This window comes from Pseudorca crassidens, chromosome 10 (genome assembly GCF_039906515.1).
Source record: "Pseudorca crassidens isolate mPseCra1 chromosome 10, mPseCra1.hap1, whole genome shotgun sequence".
Lineage (NCBI taxonomy): Eukaryota > Metazoa > Chordata > Mammalia > Artiodactyla > Delphinidae > Pseudorca > Pseudorca crassidens.
In genome coordinates this window covers 95,075,817-95,094,996 of record NC_090305.1, presented here as the reverse complement: position 1 = coordinate 95,094,996, position 19,180 = coordinate 95,075,817, and the positions used below count along the sequence as shown (strand labels likewise).

Below are 19,180 nucleotides of genomic sequence, written 5' to 3'. Positions count from 1 at the left end.
AGGCCACAACACTGAGAGGCCCGCGTACTGCAAAAAAAAAAAAAAAAAAAAAAAAGATGCAGTCTGTACACTGTGCCCAGGCTTCTTATGATGAAAAACATTAATTTCCCTTAGTTCCTAGAAGGGTTTTGGAACATAGGTGTTTATTCCTAGCCCTGTGGGAATGCATTTTTATTTATTTATTGTATTATTAAAAACCACTTGGTCCCATTTAACCTCAGGATACCCTAATATCATTTAAAAATATCCAGAATTAATAACCATTTAAAAATCCCTTAGAAACCTAAGTTTTTCACTGTCTTTGTATCCTTCAAAAGGAAACATAGCCAGGAAGGCAGGATGGAAAGGAAGAAAGAGAAAATGAAGAACAGATCAAACTTAACTGGCCAGTACAGTAGCTTGAATGCCAAGTCTCTCTTCCCTTACTTCAGAAGTGACCTGTGTTGTGAGGCAATGTTTTTGAAACACAGTGGCTGGTCATTAAATATTTGACTTTCTTTGGAAATGTTGGAAGAAGAAACTTACAAATTTAGCAATAATGACCATAACATTAACTATTATTTATATATAGTACTTTAGAGAATTACAAGGCAAATATCATACAGTTACACCCTAGTGCCTGTGGGATTTGTTAGATAAGACGTGACCAGAGATTGGGGTGGGATGAAAAGACAGGGAGAGGAGAAGTGTGGTCCTTCACTTATAATAACTGCTTATTTATTCCTTGGTTTCGATCATGGTTCTTTTACTATTGGTTGTTAACTTATAAAGTTAAGAATTTGAGAAATGAATAAAAGCTGTGAACCCATTCCTTAGAAAAGTAAATGCACAAATAACCAAAACTGTATCTTTATTTTCAGGAGGTTAATGGATGCCTTGTAGGCCAGTTGTGGACCTGCCTTCGAGAATTTGGCTTCTTAGTACAAGCTTGACAAGGCAGAGCGGACAGCTAAGAGATCGTGGGCAGGGATCTTGCACTCATATCTACCACTGTATGCCTAATGCACAGCACTTTGGAAGGTATGTAGTAGGTGTTTAATAGATACATATTTAATGAATGAGGAAAATTAGACTTGGAATTTCTGTAATGTGCCTTTCAACCAAGTATCTCAAAATATTAACTTGGTCATCTCTTGACTATTCAAGTTTATTTTTGGTTTGAGAACTATCAGTAGGAAATATTAATTTGGGGTCAGTTTTTTTTTTTCTTCTGCTGTGCTGTCTTATTTCTAACCAAATGAGTACTTATGGAAAACAATTGGTTCTAACATCTATAAGTAGCTGTGTGAATTTGAGTGAATATTGTCTTTGCTAAAGTTGAGATTCTAATTTAATAACTTCTCTCCTGGTTGCGCTGGGTTGTTAGAGAAAGAAAGTGACATGATATATGTATGAATTTTCTTTAAAAAGGACCAAGTATTTTTCAAAGCATTTAACTTATGGTTGATGTGCTTCCAGGGATAAGGGTTCCTTCTGTTGACCATAGTGAGAGAGATGTACCATATGCTATTAGGTACTTAGTGACCGAGGTTTGGCCTGCCACAAAAGGGATGTTTTAGGGCAATATTTTGTAATGAGATTTTCTCAGAGGGAACAATAAAAATATTAATAAATTGGAAGGGCTATCTTCTGCCTGATATTGAACACCCCCCACCCCCATACACACACTTCCTTCTCTTCTTATATCTTTATCCCCCTCTATGTCATCATCATCATCCCAAACAGATTAGTCCAGATTTCCTCAGCAGGAAAGCGATGTTGACCACTGTCTTTCCCAAGATACTCTAAAGACTTTTTGCATCATCCGTATTGCTGATTTGGAAGTTTAAGCTTCTCCCTGCCTTCAAGGATGCCATGTAAATAATTACAACTGTTGTTCTTAAAGTCACAACATGCTCCTGTAAATCACCACACCCATGAATACTCCCCTTCTCTCTTCCTTGTTCTGTCATGTGATTAAAGACCTTTGTCCCATTGTTAAGTCAGATTTGGGTTTAAATTCGAGTTCTTCTATTTACCAGCTGTATGTTCATAAGTTTTAAATCTCCTGATCCTCAGTGCTTTTGCTTGTGAGAGGGGGCAAATATAAGAGGATGCTGTATAGGGTTACTGTATGAAAATGTATGTACAGCGCTTAGTGTGGTAACTGATCTTAGGAAAGAGCCTTATAGCTGTGTTAGTTGCCGCTGCTCTCGTCATTGATGTTGGTGATGTTTGTTTGTTGAAGAAGCTGTCCTGAGAGAGCTAGTCTGGCTCTGAGTTGAGAGCGAGCCGTGTGGCCTAATGCAAGGGGGTTTCCTCTTGGGGACTCTTGTTGGAGCTACAATCAAGAGGGAGGGAGGCTTCGCCATCTGCCAGTGCTCACAGTCTGATACTCAGGATGATTCAGGGCTTTCTTTCTCCCTGGGTCAGAATCGACAGAAGCTTCATTGGGGGGCTGAATATCTCAACATTCAAGGAGCTGTTGAAATAAACTGTTTCTTAAAGTAGAACTTACAAAGAGCTCTCTGCCTAACCTCTGATAGCAGATCCCAGGGCTGCAGCTCTACAACACGCCGCCTCTTGGTCCATTCCGATTCTGCTGGCCCCAGGGTGTCTCTTTGCTGAGAGCCTAGTGCTTCTCTGTTAGACAGAGTGATGCATCAGAAACTCTTAACCAATCTCCTTCTACCCATTCAATCAACCAGAGCTTTCTATCCCTTATAAAACATATTGCCTAAGGCCTGAAGAATGCGGGTTGCTCCCACCTAGTGGGCTGCTCTGTTTCATCCTGGTTCTTCTGTTCCCATCAGTGCAGTTGCACACTTGCCAAGAGTCAGCTGTGTTGCTGCCCATATCTGTTTATGCCAGTTCCGTTTGTTATGTAATTACATATTTCAATTAAATGTTTCACAACTGATTTAATGTAAGTGCAGAAAGAGAGTTGTCCACTCAGTGAATGTTTTGGAAACAGTAAGGTTGAGTTGCTAAAAGTGCTGTTGAATTAGATGTGGATGAGACAACTCTAAAAACTTGGGGGGTGGAGGGAATCATAAAAACCAGAAGAGTCTGCGCTCAGATGGTTTCACAAAGGTCTTTGCTTTCTCAGTCTGCTTTATAGAAAGCAAAGCTGGAAATCCTAGCAGGTGATGTTTGAGTTGTTTATGAAAGAGAGATGGTGTGAACTCTGATCACTGTACTGTACTGTCTTAAAGTCAACCACGACAACAAAACTTGTCCTACATCCAAAGCTTAGGAGTGAATCTATTTTATACATTTTAAGTTACAATGTAAATCTAAGGTACGTATGCATCATTTGTAAGGATTTCCCAGTTTAACCAATATTTTTTATGAATTGACACATTACCTGTCTGTTCGCAGTAGATGACGATAGAGGGTTTCTACTGTCCGAGGTACCCACCGTGATACCTGATATATCTGCTATCCACAGCGCAAGCTATTTCGGGAACAGCCAGTGATGGTGGTGGGTTGAGCAGGTGTTTTTGAGCTCACACTATGAAGCAGGCACCTAGGGCTGACATTGTATTCCATGGCCAAAAAAATTTGTGTGACTGCTTACCCATATGAACTAGTACTTGATGGATAATTTTTCATACGCTGCTTTATTCAACCTCCAAATAGCCCTTGGGAGGTAGGAATTATCCTTGTTTTCTAGTTGGGGCTGCTGAGGTTTAGAGGTTAGAGAAGTTAGATGATTTGGGCCTAATCACACACCAAGTAGACATGCCTAAGACAAGTCACAGGGTCTAAAACCCATTATTAACCCATTAAGACTGGTTTGCCTGTTGATCTGAGTGGCAGCATTAACTGATCCACTCAGTACTGAGATCCAGGTCCTGAACTTTAACCAGTTCCACCTAAATATGCTTCTCACATTCTTCAGAGTCTGGTCAGTTGGAGTAGTTTCAGGCAGTGAACTTGGTGCCAACCGTGCTCTGAGCTTCTAAGTCAGGGCTTTGTTGAAGCAACATGATTTCTGATGAGCCCCCAATAGCCCTCCATTCTCGTGCTGGCTATGCTGCACGTGTTCTGTGAGTGAGAGAACACACTACAACATTTGAAGTGAGCCACCAGGACGAGAAGGGAAGGCTTTTGGCAACACAAGTTATTTGCATTGTTGCAACACCTGCTCCCTTTGGTGCAAGATAAGGGTCTGTCAGAATTTCCGTTATTCCCCCTATTCAATGGGAGGGTCATTTAGCTAACTCTTTTCCCTCTGGTCTACAATTTGGGACATGGTATGTCGGTTCAGCTAACATTGCTTTATTATTAAAATCGTTGTTGACCTTTTTGAGTTAGTATAGAACCAAATACATGTGTTTGTTTTTTGTTCTCCAGAATACTTGTGAAAAAGCACAGGAGAAAAAGCCTGGCTTTTGATAAAAGTCAGGCAAAAAACAAAACATCTTAGATGTTTAAATCAATGTTTTGTAAAATTTTCTCTGTAATCCACAGTTACTGGAATTACCAGAGGAATTTATTAATCACACACATTTCTGGACTTTGCTCCAGATCTACTCAATCAGATGCTGTAGAAGTATAACCTGGGATCAAAACTCTGAGAGCCACTGGTTTACATGAATTACATGGAGCAATAAACATCTGTATCAGTTTCTTAGGCTGCTGTAACAAAGTACCTCAAACTTGGTGGTGTTAAACAATAAAAATTTATTCTCATACAGTTCTGGAGGCCAGAAGATTGTGTCAGCAGGGCTGTACTCTCTCTACAGGCTCCAGGGGAGACTGTTCCATGCCTTTATCTTAGTTTCTGGTGTTGTAAGTAACACTTGAAGTTCTTGGACTTGTAAATGAATCACTCCAAGCTGCCTCCATCTTATCATGGCATTCTTTCTGTGTCTCTGTGTGTCCTCTCTTTTTGTAAGGATGCCAGTCATATTGCATTAGAGCCCACCCTATCGAGTGTGACCCCATCTTAATTTGATTACATGTGTAAAGACCCTATTTCCAGATAAGGTTACCTCCACAGGCACTGGGGGTTTGGGCTATATGCATCTTTTTAAGAGAAACCATTCAGTCCACGACAACATCCTACACATTTGCTGACAGGACCGTTTTATTAATGGAAACAATGCATGTTTTACATCCTAATGTGAAAAATGTAGCAGGACTTATGATTATGAGAAATAAGCATTCAACTCAAATTTTTTCTTCATGTTCCCTGAAGATATTTATTACCATCCAAACATATTTTCAACATGGAAAGGCATGATTCCTAATTTCCCCAGGATCCATGTTTTCAAAGTCTCCCAGGGAACCTATCTTTCATGAAACCCTCTGAGGACTTGATCTCTGCAAAGAATAAACTAATTTAGACTCCGGTTTCCTCTTCCAATTCCTGGGTTGACCTACAAACTCCATCTTACTATTTCCCTTAGGTCTCTGTTTCTTTTTGTTTGAGGTGACAGTTACATGCATGACCTGCCAATGAGCCCTACTGTCAGGCTATTGAGGGCTCTGTGGTGGCTGGCCGGGATTGCTTGCGGCTTCCCAGTCAGGCCTTCAGAAGAGCTGCAACTCACCATCAGTCTTTCGGTGCCTCCAGCTGGTTTCCCAGGAGACCTGGCCCCTCTTCTTTGGTCTCAAGGGCCTCTGGAGCCCAGAAGCTCCTGATGAATGTCCCAAGTGAGGAAGCAATAACAGGAAGTCCATGGATTCCCAAAGTTGTTGGGATAGACACTGGACACAGTAAGGCACCCAAGTCTCAAGTTCGCTAAATATGCTGAGGGGGGTAGGTGTGCCCTGAGACTGAAAGAACTTCAGAAAGGATTCCATCCTGAGAGTGTCACTTCAAACACTTGCCATCCTCAGTAGCTCAAACTTTTTATTTCATGACAGCTATTTGAAATTCTGAAAGCTTACTTAATATGTGCCTTCAGTCATGAAACCTCCTTCCTGTAAAGAACTCTTGACTTTCTTATTTTTCTTTTAAATAATGATTTTTCTACTAGCTGGAATATAGTAATGAATTTCTCTTTTTTGTAACTTATTCTAAAGAAAGATATTATTTTATTATCAGTTTTATCCACTTATTCATCCAAAAGTATGTTTAACACTATCTCCTATATTCCAGGTGCTGCTTTAGGCCCTGAACATACAGAAGCAAATGATACTTAAGCTTTTGTATTATAACATAAAAATATTATTTTTTCTTATTAGAAATTTTATTTTTTCTCCATTGCCACTATGCATTTATTAATGTCAGATTTTCTGTTCACATGTTTTTTTTCTAGCTTTATCGATTGTAAGTTGAAGGTATACAAAGTATTGATTTGATACATATTGCAAAACGATTACCACCAGAGTATTAACCAACACCTCCATCATGTCACATAATTACCATTTCTTTTTTTGTTGAGAACATTTAACATCTACCCTCTTGGTAATTTCAAGTGTATAATACATTATTATTAACTATAATCAACATGCTGTACATCCGATTCTCAAAACTTATTCATCTTATAGCTGGAACTTTGTAACCTTTGACCACCATCTCTTCATTTCTTCCACGCCCCAGCCTTCTGGAAACTACCACTCTGCTCTCTGTTCCTGTCAGTTTGCTTAAGCCTTCATCATTGAGGGCTTTGCATTCTACTGGTAGAGAGTGATAAGTGAATTAGACATTACATACAGAGTGGCATTACTATGGTCAAAGTAAAGAAAATTATGCGGCATGTGGCAGGTAGGAGAGGTAAGAAGATGGGCAAGGAAGGCTTCCTGGAGGAGCTAACTTTTGAGTAGATGTTTGAAGGAAGAGTAGAAATTTGTCTAGCAAAAAGGGTGGGAAGGGCAAAACAAAAGATGAATAAATCTGAAAAACCTACAGGAGTTTGTTAAGTGGACCAAAAGGAATGGTGAGCTGGTGCTGGGAGATAGAAAGGTTGATGGCATCAGACCATTAAGAGCCTGCGTGTGACAGGGAGATCAGCTCAGTACTTTGTGACCACCTAGAGGGGTGGGATAAGGAGGATGGGAGGGAGACGCAAGAGGGAGGAGATATGGGGACATATGTATATGTATAACTGGCTCACTTTGTTATAAAGCAGAAACTAACACACCATTGTAAAGCAATTATACTCCAATAAAGATGTTTTATATATACATATATGTATATATTTAAAAAAAAAAAAGAACCTGCGTGTTTTGGGCACTTTACCTAAGTTTTTCTCTGGAACAGAGTTTGCTAAAGGTTGAACATTGTTTGACCTGAAAACCTATTTTTAAAAAAGAATGGTTTCTTTTTGGTAAAGTGCTTTCTAAAAACTACACATTACTGCATTATTCCTTTCTTATAGATTTACAACAATCTTTCACTAATAAAGGTTCTAAAATCCTGTAGAAAGGAAATCCATTTTACTTTAACTTAGCATTTCCCAAACTTCCTGATAATGAAACTTCATTACAGAACTGCGAATCTCAGTGTTTCCTGGGTCTGCATTGAAAGAGCCTAAGGGGATAGGACTGGAGCAGTCTAAAGGAAGAGGTGTTAGTGATAACCTCGGGAGTAACTCTCCTAGAGTGGCTAAAAAGCAATCTCCTAATAGACTTGAGTGGGAAGTTTTATAAGGCTGCTTCTCCATGTTAAGAAACCAGACAGAAGCAAGAGAAATGACAAAGAAAATTGTATGAAGGGATGTAAAAGAACTTCAGGTTAAAGATGCTCTTTTATTTTTTTTGATAATGAAATTTTTAACTTAAAAACAAGTCATTATAAGGGTAATACATAGTCATTGATGAAAATGTTTAGAACAATACAGGAGCATATAAAGTAAAACATGAACATTTTAATTTATATACGATATATTTATTTAAAAGTTTAATTATGCTCTACTCTCTGTTTTCGAAGTTGCTTTTTCACTTAACCATGTACTGTAACTGTGTACACAGAGCATTATCACATTGTATTGGCAAACCATAATAAATTTATCCAGATACTTAAAGATTTTAGAATTATTTCTTATATTGGATGTTTCAAATAGTGCTGTACTAACTATCTTTCATATCTTGACTTGGGCACTTAATAGCTTTGTGACTGTGACCCTGAGCTAGACTATATAACCTTTTAGAACCTCAGTTTCCTACTTTACAAAATTGGGTCAACAACAGTACCTCTGTGGGTTATTATAAGGAGTAAGTAAGATCATCTATGTAAAATACTCAGCACTGAACTTGGTATAAGACACTCAACTAATATTATTATTCAATAAGCAAATTGGGTGTCTGCTTTTATGAGCTATCATATGGGATACAAGTGTGGATGACCCAGTACATATAACCAAGTAGCTCAATAGACTAGTTGTGGGGAAAAGACATGGTTACACACACTGTAACCACCACAGTGAAGACAGCAGGAATCCCAAAAAAGAAAAGTCATAGGAATTAACGGATGGGAGAATTCCTTCTGTTAGGGGCATGTTGTGAAGAGAAGCATCTCAAGGCTTTGAATGGTGGGGGAAATTCCAACTGGCAGAAATATTAGAGGACTTCATTCTAAACCAACCAGGATGGCAGCAGAAAAATATTGGGACAGAAAGGCATGGGTTAGCTAGAGAGCCAGGTGGCTGAGGTACAAAGAACTTGCAAGGTAAACACAGAGAATTGTAGCAGAAAGATAAAGCCAGAGCCTAAAGGGCTCTCACTGAACCATTTGAATGGGTCCTTAAAGCACTGGGGAGTCATTGCAGGGCTTTAGAAGATAAGAGATGTGCTCTCTGAAAGTTAACTTGGCACTGGTGTGCAACATGGATTGGACAGAGGTAAGACAGGTGGTGGGGTGTGGTATCTACAGCCCAGTGTTGTGTTGTCATAATGGGAATGAACAAGGATATATCCCTGCGTGGAACATCCATCTTTATATTTTTTTCTAATTACCATTTAGGGAAACCAAGAGGCAGAGCAGCCCTGTGTCTTCCAAAGTTGGTAAATGAGTTAGTAATGAATCCATTAGCCAGCTGCCTTTGATTCCTGCTTCTTAATCCACAGAGCAAGTTTGTCTCTTAGCAACACATTTTGAACTTGGCAACACTCAAAGCTCTCTGTGAATGAATAAAGCAAAATGGAGGCAAATGTGAAAGTTACTTTGATGTGAGCAAGTGTGTCTGCTGGGCATGTGTGGGATCCCCAAATCAAGGGGAGCCAGTGAAAAGTACAGCAGGAGAGTCAGTGTTCGGTAAACAGAAATTTCCTTTCTGGCTGCGGTTGGAAATTGGACATGGTTTTAAAATACATAAATTAGGCACTTATGGAGGATCGCCTACTGTTTGTTACTAAAGAAAAGGGCATTCAGGTATTAAAGATAATTTTTCAAAGGATGCGAAGAATAGCTGTAAAGCTAAAATGAAAGCAGAATAACCACTACCACGGCCTCAGCTCACTTTCTGTACCTTGAGAGCCTGAACTGTGTCTTTTTAAGTAGATTGGTTTGTTGCGTATATACAGGATTGTATCATATACAAGTAACTTCTTAGGACTTTTTATATGCATTTAACATATTTATTGAAAACCTTTGTTTTTAGGCCTTCTAAGTGTTCTAAGCATGGGTTTGACATGGTGAGGTGGTGAGGTTTATTTTTCAGTTACCCTGCTGGCAGTGTCAGGCAGGATAAAGAGAGGAGAAAGAGTATGGACTGAAAGGCAATGAGGAGAGTCTTCTTGTACCTGCCCAGCTAAGACTGTTAGAACAGGTGTAGCTTTCTACAGTGCATAACAAATTATCATAGACTTAGTGGCTTACACTAACACATATCAATATCCCACAGTTTCTGTGTATTATCTCACTTTCCTGAGTCCAGGAATGGCTTAGCTGGGTTCTCTCTCAGTTGGGTCACTCACAAATGATTGTATTGGTCAAGTTGTATTCTCTTCTGGAGGATTGACTGGAGAAGAATCTGCTTCTAAGCTCTCTCAGGTTATTGGCAGAATTTATGCATTTATTTATCTTTGCAGATGTAGTTCTGAGAGCCTCAGTATTTTGTCAGCTGTCAGCGAGAGGCTGCCCTTAGCTCCTAGAGGCCGCCCTCATTTCTGGGCCACACGGCCTTCTCCATATGCAGTTTACATCCTCTCGGTTCACTTCTCCAAGACCAGTAGTGCAGAGGGAGACTCCAGAGTGACCCCGCTAGGAGTCCAGAATGTGAAGTAATCACAGGGTGACCTATTTGCTGTAGCGTATTGGTTAGAAGCAAGTCACAGATCGACCCCTGCCCTCCAAAGCAAGGGGAGGAGATTAGAGAAAGGTGTGAAGAGCAAAAGGTCGGATTCAGGGGGGCCACCTTAGAGTCTGTCCTCCAGAGAAGGTTTTGGAAGACATATATTCAAGGGAGGCCCAGAATATATCTTATTTAACTCTATCCTTATTGCCTGGTTCACAGTGACTAATGAAGGAAGTAAACTTGATTGGGCTTCTTTACCGATTGGATGTGAGGAGCGGTGGAGTAACTAAGGAGTAAGCTTCAAGGATGACCCCAAGGTTTCTAGCAAGGGTTATCTGAATGCGGCTGCTATTATATTAACCAAGACAGGGAAACAAGTGGAGGAAATGTTGAAGGTTAAGGGGACAATAGGTTAACTTGGAGACCCTACTTAGGTGAAGGAATCTTGTAGAGCAGATCTTAAACTTTAGTGGGGTGTGGATCATTTGGGAATCTTAGTAAAATGATTCTGATTCTTCAGGTCTGAGGTTGCGGCCTGCAATCTCTAGTTCTAATAAGGTCCCAGGTGATGCTGATGGAGTCCACGGGTCACACTTCCAGGAGCAGGGTTTAAGAGCAAAGGACTTCACATGTCTTTTTTTCTGAACCATCTAAAGCATTTTGAAAACCTACCTAGAGGAGTGGGATAGGGAAGGTGGGAGGGAGACACAAGAGGGAGGATATATGGGAATATATGTGTATGTATAGCTGATTCACTTTGTTATAAAGCAGAAACTAACACACCATTGTAAGGCAATTATACGCCAATAAAGATGTTAAAAACAACAACAAAAAAGAAAACCTACCTTCTAGCACATTTGTAATTTGACATCTAACATTTTTCATTGTGTTTAAAGAGTTAAAAAGGGTATGATTTCCAGTGTGTTGTCACTTCATACCTTAAAGTAAAATATTACATCTCTCTTTTAAATGTATCCCCAGGTCTATAAACCGTAGGGATCTGATCATCATCTATTTAACAATATACTTGAACAAGCTTTTCTTACATAGTCAAAAAATTATACGCTGTTCCTTTTTCTCATTGAACTCACATTTCCATTCTACTTCCTCACAGAATTTTATCCTAAAGTGACATAATTTTCTGTTGGAATCTTTTATTGATCACTCTACTTAGCTACCACAAAAATGCATATAAATTGAAATATTTTAAAAATGAAAATTTCTTATGTCCATAAGGTTTGAATGTTTAAAATTTCTTCTGGAGTAAATTATTTATTACATTTAGTTGACTACTGATCAAAATAACAAATAATACAAATTTCAGTAAACACTAAGTAGAATTGTACTGGAAATGCATCTTTTGATGAAATAAATGGGGCCAGTTTTCTTTTATACTTAGCTCCTGTGTTAAGGATAAAAATTACTTTTTGTTAGGATGAGACACTATACAACATCAATTCTCTGTCACTTCTCTGTTTATTTTTTTAAATAGCCATGTTACTCAATGCTATGAACACTTTTAAAGATATTTGCAAAAAAGTCACATAATAATCTATCATCAACTTATTTTTAATGATGTGTTAATGGATATGTTCATTTAATTCTCCTTCAGATGTACTGAAAGCAAAGGATTGGAAACCATCCAATGTATCTTATGATAGTAACCATCAAGATAGGTGAGAGCTATTCCTTCTTTGTAAAAGAGAGAAAATGGGGGTGGGGGAGATGGATAGGAAATTGGCATAATGCTGACTAGAAGCACTTTCTCAGTCAGGTAAGTTTTAGGGAAAAGGATACATGGAAACTGAAGGTCTGCAAATGTATTTCCATGAAACTATTCTTGCTCCCATAACCTTTGGAAAGTCTGTACACAGGAGGGCACAAGAATCCCAGTTTGAAGACTGCTACAGTGGAGAACTGGAAATGTATGGAGTTCAGGAGAGAGGATGGGCTGAAGGTAAAATTAGGGACATACAGACGGAAATTCGTGCACATTAAAATCTGCATTGCACAGACCCCATAATTCACAATTTTAGGGGTAGAGTCTGGATTAAATGAGATTGTGTCTTGTATGTGGAAAGACAAAAAGTGGTTAGCAAACTCAGAGCTGAATAGGCTTATAGGGAGACTGACAAACACAGTACCTTCAAGGCCTTTAGGAAATCTTAAATCTGTGTGTACAGAAGTAATTGATACATGATTATCAACCACCCTTACCTGTGTTACAGCTGGTTTTCTGCTCAGCAACACATTGTCAGCTTAATTCTAGTTACTCAAGTGTATACAGTGTGCCTGAGCTAATGAAACCTTAATTAAAAAAAAAAGTAGGAAGGGAGGGGGAGAGGGAGGGAGGAAGGAAGGAAATCTGATTCTGTCCTTTTCCTCAATTTGCCTATTCTTCTTCTGCTACATCTGAAGTGGCTAAATCTAGGTGATTTTAGAAATTCCTTTCAACACCAAGAGGTTTTGATGCTATGAATCAGTTACATTTTTAAGATATATAAAATAGAATGAGTCACACTTTTCATTTTTACTTTTATTTTGAATAGATCCTCGCAAAAGCTAGTTTAGAAATACTGAATTTATTTCCATAGGGAGGCCAGGTGAAAGAGAGTGAAAACTTCTACTACCAAGCCATCGCTGGGAATTTCTTATTCTCAGCTTTATCAAATAAGTGATAAGGAACTACTATAATCTAAGGCTGGGGAATGGCTACCTTAGCTGAACAAGCGAAAAGAAGACAACTAGAGGTTTGCAAGCCACATCCTAGTGCTAAATCACCACTCCCAGAAAGAAAGTATTATCTGTCTCTGTCATCCCCAGACCTATTTTGTGCCCACCTCTGTCATTTCTTTGTGCCCTTCTCTTTCTGGGCTGTATGTAGGCTTTTGCCTTCCCTGTTTGCATCTATGATCAAATACCTCGTGACGTTTAAGCTTAAGCAGCAAGGTATTCCTGAGAACGACTGTAGTTCAGTATTTTCGTTAGAACTACTAATAATCTGCTGTCTAATAACTATGGAGAGCATCTGAGCCTTATTGAAAATGTGGAGGAGATTGAATTTTCTCAGTAGTGAGTCACAGGACTAGAAGAGACCTTCCTTTGCTCCTATAAAACATCCAGGGGTTTTGTTTTGTTTCGTTTTGTTTCCCCCTATCATGTGAGAAAGTTGAAGGAGAGGCATAATAAAAAGTTCTAGATTCTTAGCTACACGTTTGCTACATCTCCTCCCCTTACTTCTGTCCTGTTTCTCCACTTCTGACCTAATATACATTTATACACTTAGCAGTTCAATAGGTTAGAGGAGATGCTAATGCTCCAAAGCAGCAAATCAGCCGGGAGAATAATCTAGAATCAAAACTCCGCTTTGCTGCAAATCTTAAATGCAGAAAGGCAAAGCTGTTTTCACCTAATGCATCTTATATCTTTTCTTCATCTGTCAAAGCATGCTTGGCATCTAGTAGGGGCTTAATTCTTATTATTGGATGCAACACTTTGCATGTTAGTGACTTTTTCTCCATAGCTTTCATCAGAGCCTTGAAAAGATAAATTTCTCCCTAAAGGTAAAGAATCACCAGCATGATGAGCTGGATTTTCTCCATGGCATTGAGTGACTCCTAATGTTGCCCTGGTAAAGTGTAGAGTTCATGGTACCTCCCACCCTCAAATGTTTTGAAACTTGGACCCTTTAGCTAAATAAAGACCAAAGTTTGCCCTCTGGTGTGTGTTCTCTTAGAACAACTCTCTACTCTAGGCCCAATCTCAGTTGCATTTTTCATCAGAAATTTAGCCGTGATCATGAGAATACTTTTTTAGTGTCTGCTATGTGAGTGGGAATTGCTGTTGATATTGATAATAATTCACTAGTACTTAACTACCACCACCTACCCTAACATTTATTGGGTCCTCACTATGTGTCAGGCACCATGCTAAGCACTTCATGAGCATTTTTTTGTTTCATTTTTTGTCATAACCCGTTTAGGTAGGCATTATTGTTATTCCCATTTTGGATATTGCCATTATGGTTAAGGAAACTGTAGCACAGAGTGATAAGGACCTTGCTAATAGTCAAAAAGCTAATGAGTGAAATTCAAACGCATACCGAGACAATGTGTTTATGGAACATGACCTAGTTTATCAAACTGTTTCTGTCAATTAGGTGACATTAGGTAATGGTATGATCAATCTTTTAAACAAATGGGAAAACACAGAGAAGTAATCAGAAGGCTGGTATAGCAGAGGAAGCATTGGGTTGGGATTCTGGGAATCTATTTCTTTTTTTTTTTGTTATCAACACCTTTTATTTTCTTTATTGTTTAACATCAAGCTTTAACTTTTCTTTTTCAACATCTTTATTGGAGTATAATTGCTTTACAATGGTGTGTTAGTTTCTGCTGTATAACAAAGTGAATCAGCCACACATACACATACATCCCCATATCTCCTCCCTCCTGCATCTCTCTCCCTCCCACCCTCCCTATCCCACCCCTCCAGGTGGCCACAAAGCACCGAGCTGATCTCCCTGTGCTATGTGGCTGCTTGGGAATCTATTTCTTAATATCTCCTTGGTCATCAGCATCTGAAGTAATATTAAGACGGTTTTTTAATATTTCTGTGCTGTTTCTTCTGAAAAATAGAAAATCATTTTTTTTAAATTTTATTATTGAAGTTAAAATAATAATAGATATCAAGGGTTTTAAAAAAGGAAATAATTATGATGATAATAATAACAATAATAATGCATCTATAGATTCAGATTAGAAGCCTGAAGGCAGGAAGACCTCAGGTTTCCTTTGTGGAAAAGATCCCTTTGTTAGTATTATCTTGAACATGCTTCTTATTGTCAAGAAGTGAATTCTAATCTTTTCTCCAGGTTTCTCCCGTTTCTCCCTCTCAGTCTTTCCCCCTTTCTTCCTTTCATTTCCCCTCATCCCTCTTCCTACACTGTCCTTCTCCCCTCTCTTCTCCTCTCCTGCTTCCCTGTCTTGGATTACAAAGACGGCACTGTGCCTGGGAGAGTGCTGAGGGTGCCGTGGGCGATGTGAACGAGGCCGAATCAGTTCTAACAAACTGTCTCTCTTTGCAGCTGCTGTTTGGAAAGCAGGCTTCCTGCCATTCTGGGCCTGAACCTGCCAAATGCCTTATCCTGGGCTGAGCCCCAGGGCCTCAGCCACAGACCACTGTCTATGGCATTTCCAAATGCAGTCCCTCAGCTGTGCTGCGGGCAATAAATATCTCTTTCTGTAACGGGGAAATGGGCCCATGAAATCTATCCGTTCATCCTTCAGAGCCTCTGCTTGGCTGCCTATTTATTTTCACCCAAATTGCGTTATTGCTCTTTAAGATAGAATCTGGAGACATTTATCAAGTGCTGGTGTGCCAAAGTTCTCACTATTAGAATAATTCTCAAATTCTCCAAGGGAGAGATCAATAGAAAATTGTAGCAGAGGACTGATTAGCAAGATAGTATGGAAGATATTTTTCTTTCCTAGAGACTATAGCTGGCTTAACTCACATCATTTAAATTTCTTAGCCCCCTGTTATTAAAGATAGTAACTCAAGGTTTTAAGATTAGAAACGTTATATTTATTTTCTTAACATTAAAGAATAGAACTAGGACTGCTACCTAGAGCTACTTAAATGTGGCAGATGAACCAAATGATGATAATAATATCAATTATTATTATGTATTTATACATATGTTGTTGGCCAGACAATGCATGGAGTTTCTCTTTAAATATCATCTCATTTAATGTCCAAAACAGCCTTGCAAAATAGATATTGGTAGCTGATGTTTAAAAATAAGGAAAGCAAAGCTGAGTGAGTTTGGCTGTAGGTCTTTCTTCTTAATATTATACGTCTTAAATTTACATCCTGAAAAATAGACATGCTCATACACTGTTGGTAAGAATGTAAATGTTGTAGTAGATAATTTTGCAAAGGAATCAAAATTAAATGCAAGCATAACATAACCTTTTTAAAAAATGAGAATGTCTATCTATCCATCCATCTATCTATCTATACACACACACATTCACACACAATTATATTTATATCAATTTTTTTATTTGGGTAAAAGTTATGGAAGTATATACATGGTTATCTCTGTGGAATGATACCAGAGGATTGTGGAGAGAAAGAGAGCTTTTATTTATAACTTTATGCTCATCTGAACGTTTGATTTATTTATTTTTTTGCCAAGACCATATATTACCTTTGTATTATAAAAAACTAGTTTAAAATGAAATGAAAATGAGCCTGGTCTTTGACTCTGAAATTATATTTTTAGTAATTTATCCTAAGGAAATAATTAAAGCAATTGTACACAAATATGTAAAGAAAGGTATGCATTATAGTGCCGTTAGAAACACCTAAATATCTATCAGTAGATCTTCAGTTAAATAAAATATGGTAAATTCATACAGTAGAATGCCATAAAATGATTTTTGAAAATAAATATATAGATATATGCATATTGACATCAAATTTCCTCCAGCTAATGCTCACCTGGAATACACATGTAGTTGAACAAGTTGGGATTATTCCTTGTTACAAGGAGGGAGAACCACACCACAGAGAATGGTGGGTCATCTCAGAGGTGTTAGAAGGGACTTATAGGGGACTTGTCCTTGTGTCAGGTGGTTTGGGGGAGGGTTTAAGGAAGCAGGGCTTTGCTGTGGATTTGCTGTGGCTTTGCTGTCAAGCAGTGGATGTATATCTTAATCAATCTTTTCTGGAAGGAAGACAGAGTAGCGCAAAGCTAAAGCTGTAATTGGTAAAGAAGCAGCAATCACTGATACTAGTCAGGAAAGGCAAATGTCTGGTTATTTTTGTGGTGGCTTGGACAACGTTCACGTTTTGTCCATGTTCAGACCTGGTACAGGTTGTCTTGTTTTTGTCTTGATCCATCGTGGTCACAGAGTGGCCTGGTCTATTGTTGATGCTCTGTGAAGTTGTTTACGTTTAACAGAAGAACATCAAGTTCTAGCTGTAGTACCAGTCCAGATGTCAGATATCAGAGGCTGCTTCTCTCTTTCTCTGAAGACACCATGGTATATTCAGTAAAAAATAAAAGCAAGTCACAGAACATTACTTATGACCTAATCTCATTTCAAAAATAGCAACATATGTTTCGTTCAAACATAGAGAAAATGTTGGAAGACTAGATTCCTCATTATCAACAATGACTCCATTAAAGAAGGTTAGATTGTGGGATATTTTTTTAACTTTCCACTTTTTGCTTCTCTGTTTTGTTTGAAAATTTTTAAAACAATAAGCACACATTATTTTTACAAGCAAAACAAGAAATTAAAATAATTCTAAATGGAAAATAGAAACTGGGTTATCTGTCCAAGTAACCATGTGTTTGTTTCTCTCCACGCAGTGTCTACATGGTGAATGTATTCTCTTTTCCATACTGATTCTCTCCTATGGTAGAATTGGGAGATAAAGCCACATCTTTGATTTTTTAAACACATGGTGGCCACAATTTGAGTTGTACTTAATTGTTAGAGCAATAGGTATGGGAGAGGTGATTTGAGTTTCAATAAGCAAGATAGTTTTTAATGCTCTCCTCCACCCTTACTTTTTCATCCCTTAAGATAGAGAGCTATATATCTGTATGAGCTACTATGAACACATTTCATGTGAGAGTCCCAGCCAGTGATCCAACTTAATTTTTGATAGCACTCTAGCTCTCAAAAGTATCCTGGTTTGGATATCAGGTTACATAGTCACTTCAGGAAAGTCTTCCCAGAGGAAAGATGATTGGGATGAGTGACTTGACAAATGTGGAGGGAGTGGTCTGGGAAGAAAGACAGGTGGATGGGGCAGTGTGTGCAAAGGCCCATAGTGGGGGTCAGTAGGGAACACTTGAGGAACTGAAAGGCCCATGTGGCTGGAGCTCAGAAGGGGTTAGGGGGAACATGGTAAAAGATGAAGCTGGAAAGGGGACTTGGGAGCTGAGTATGAGGGGCTTGTTCATCTTGTTAAGGAGTCTGGACTTTAAGAACCATGGGCAGCCACTGAGTTTTTTTCAGCAAAGTATGGCGTGACCAGGTGAATATTTTGAAATGAATCTTTTGTTGGTAGTGAGGAGAGGCACTGTAGGGCTAAGAAGAGTTGGTTCATGCAGGCTGTTTAGAAAGTTGTTGCCAAAAGCCAAGTGAGAAGTGATGGTGCCTTGCACTATAGTGATGTCAGTGAAGATGGTGATAAAGGGACTAGTTGGATAGATATATAGGAGTTAACACAGCATTCTTTGAAATATTTTAAACTGCATCCATTACTCCAAGTCCTAGACAGGAAATGAATACATAAGAAAGCCCAGGGGTAAATAATAAAAATGGTTTATGGTAAACCCAACCTTAGTATCAGCAGAAGTTGACCGAGACTGATTGCACCGTCATCTTATCCAGCATATTATGCCATCCCCTAAACTGCCTCCTGCTGCCCCGCCTTTCTGCACCTATGGAAGACATGACTAATTTATCACAGCACTCTCCTTCTGAGCCCTGGCAGGGTCAAAGAACCATTTTCAAATCAACATTCGTAAATGAACTTTCCAAGCAGTGTCTAAGAATTGTTCAGGATTATTATGCTTGAAAAGGCCTATCTACCGTCTTGCTTATTCAGGAGAGAACTTACTGCACGAATGCACGTGCTGATTAAGCAAGTCTTCTACCACTTTATCTTTCTCTCCTGTACCAGGCCATCTGAGCATCTGGAATGCAAAGCTGGAAGAGGTTAAAAAAAAGCTCTGTGGATACTCCACATTATTTGGATCCAGAAGGATCTACACATACATTATGAGATTAAAATGAGATAAGCCAAGGGAGAAATGAAGTATGTTCATTTTGGATTGAGGACATGTTTGCCATTATAATGTATCTTCAGGTCTGGCATTGCTGTGCAGGGGTATTTGGTGGGCTTTTTGTTTTTTTTCCTCTTCCTCTCTGATTAAAAAGATATATTGACTAGGAGAAAAGAGGAATAGATGAAGCACCCTTACA

At 38.8% G+C, this 19,180-nt stretch overlaps 1 long non-coding RNA gene across 4 annotated transcripts in view; it reads left to right on the top strand.

The window, feature by feature from the left end:
* The window catches only part of LOC137232677 (uncharacterized), a 920,890-nt gene that overhangs the window by 464,942 nt on the left and 436,768 nt on the right, over nt 1-19,180 (top strand). For all 4 annotated transcript variants that reach the window (XR_010947135.1, XR_010947134.1, XR_010947132.1 and 1 more), the window contains one exon: nt 861-1,020. This is a non-coding gene — a long non-coding RNA (uncharacterized lncRNA). The remainder of the gene's footprint in view (nt 1-860; nt 1,021-19,180) is intronic.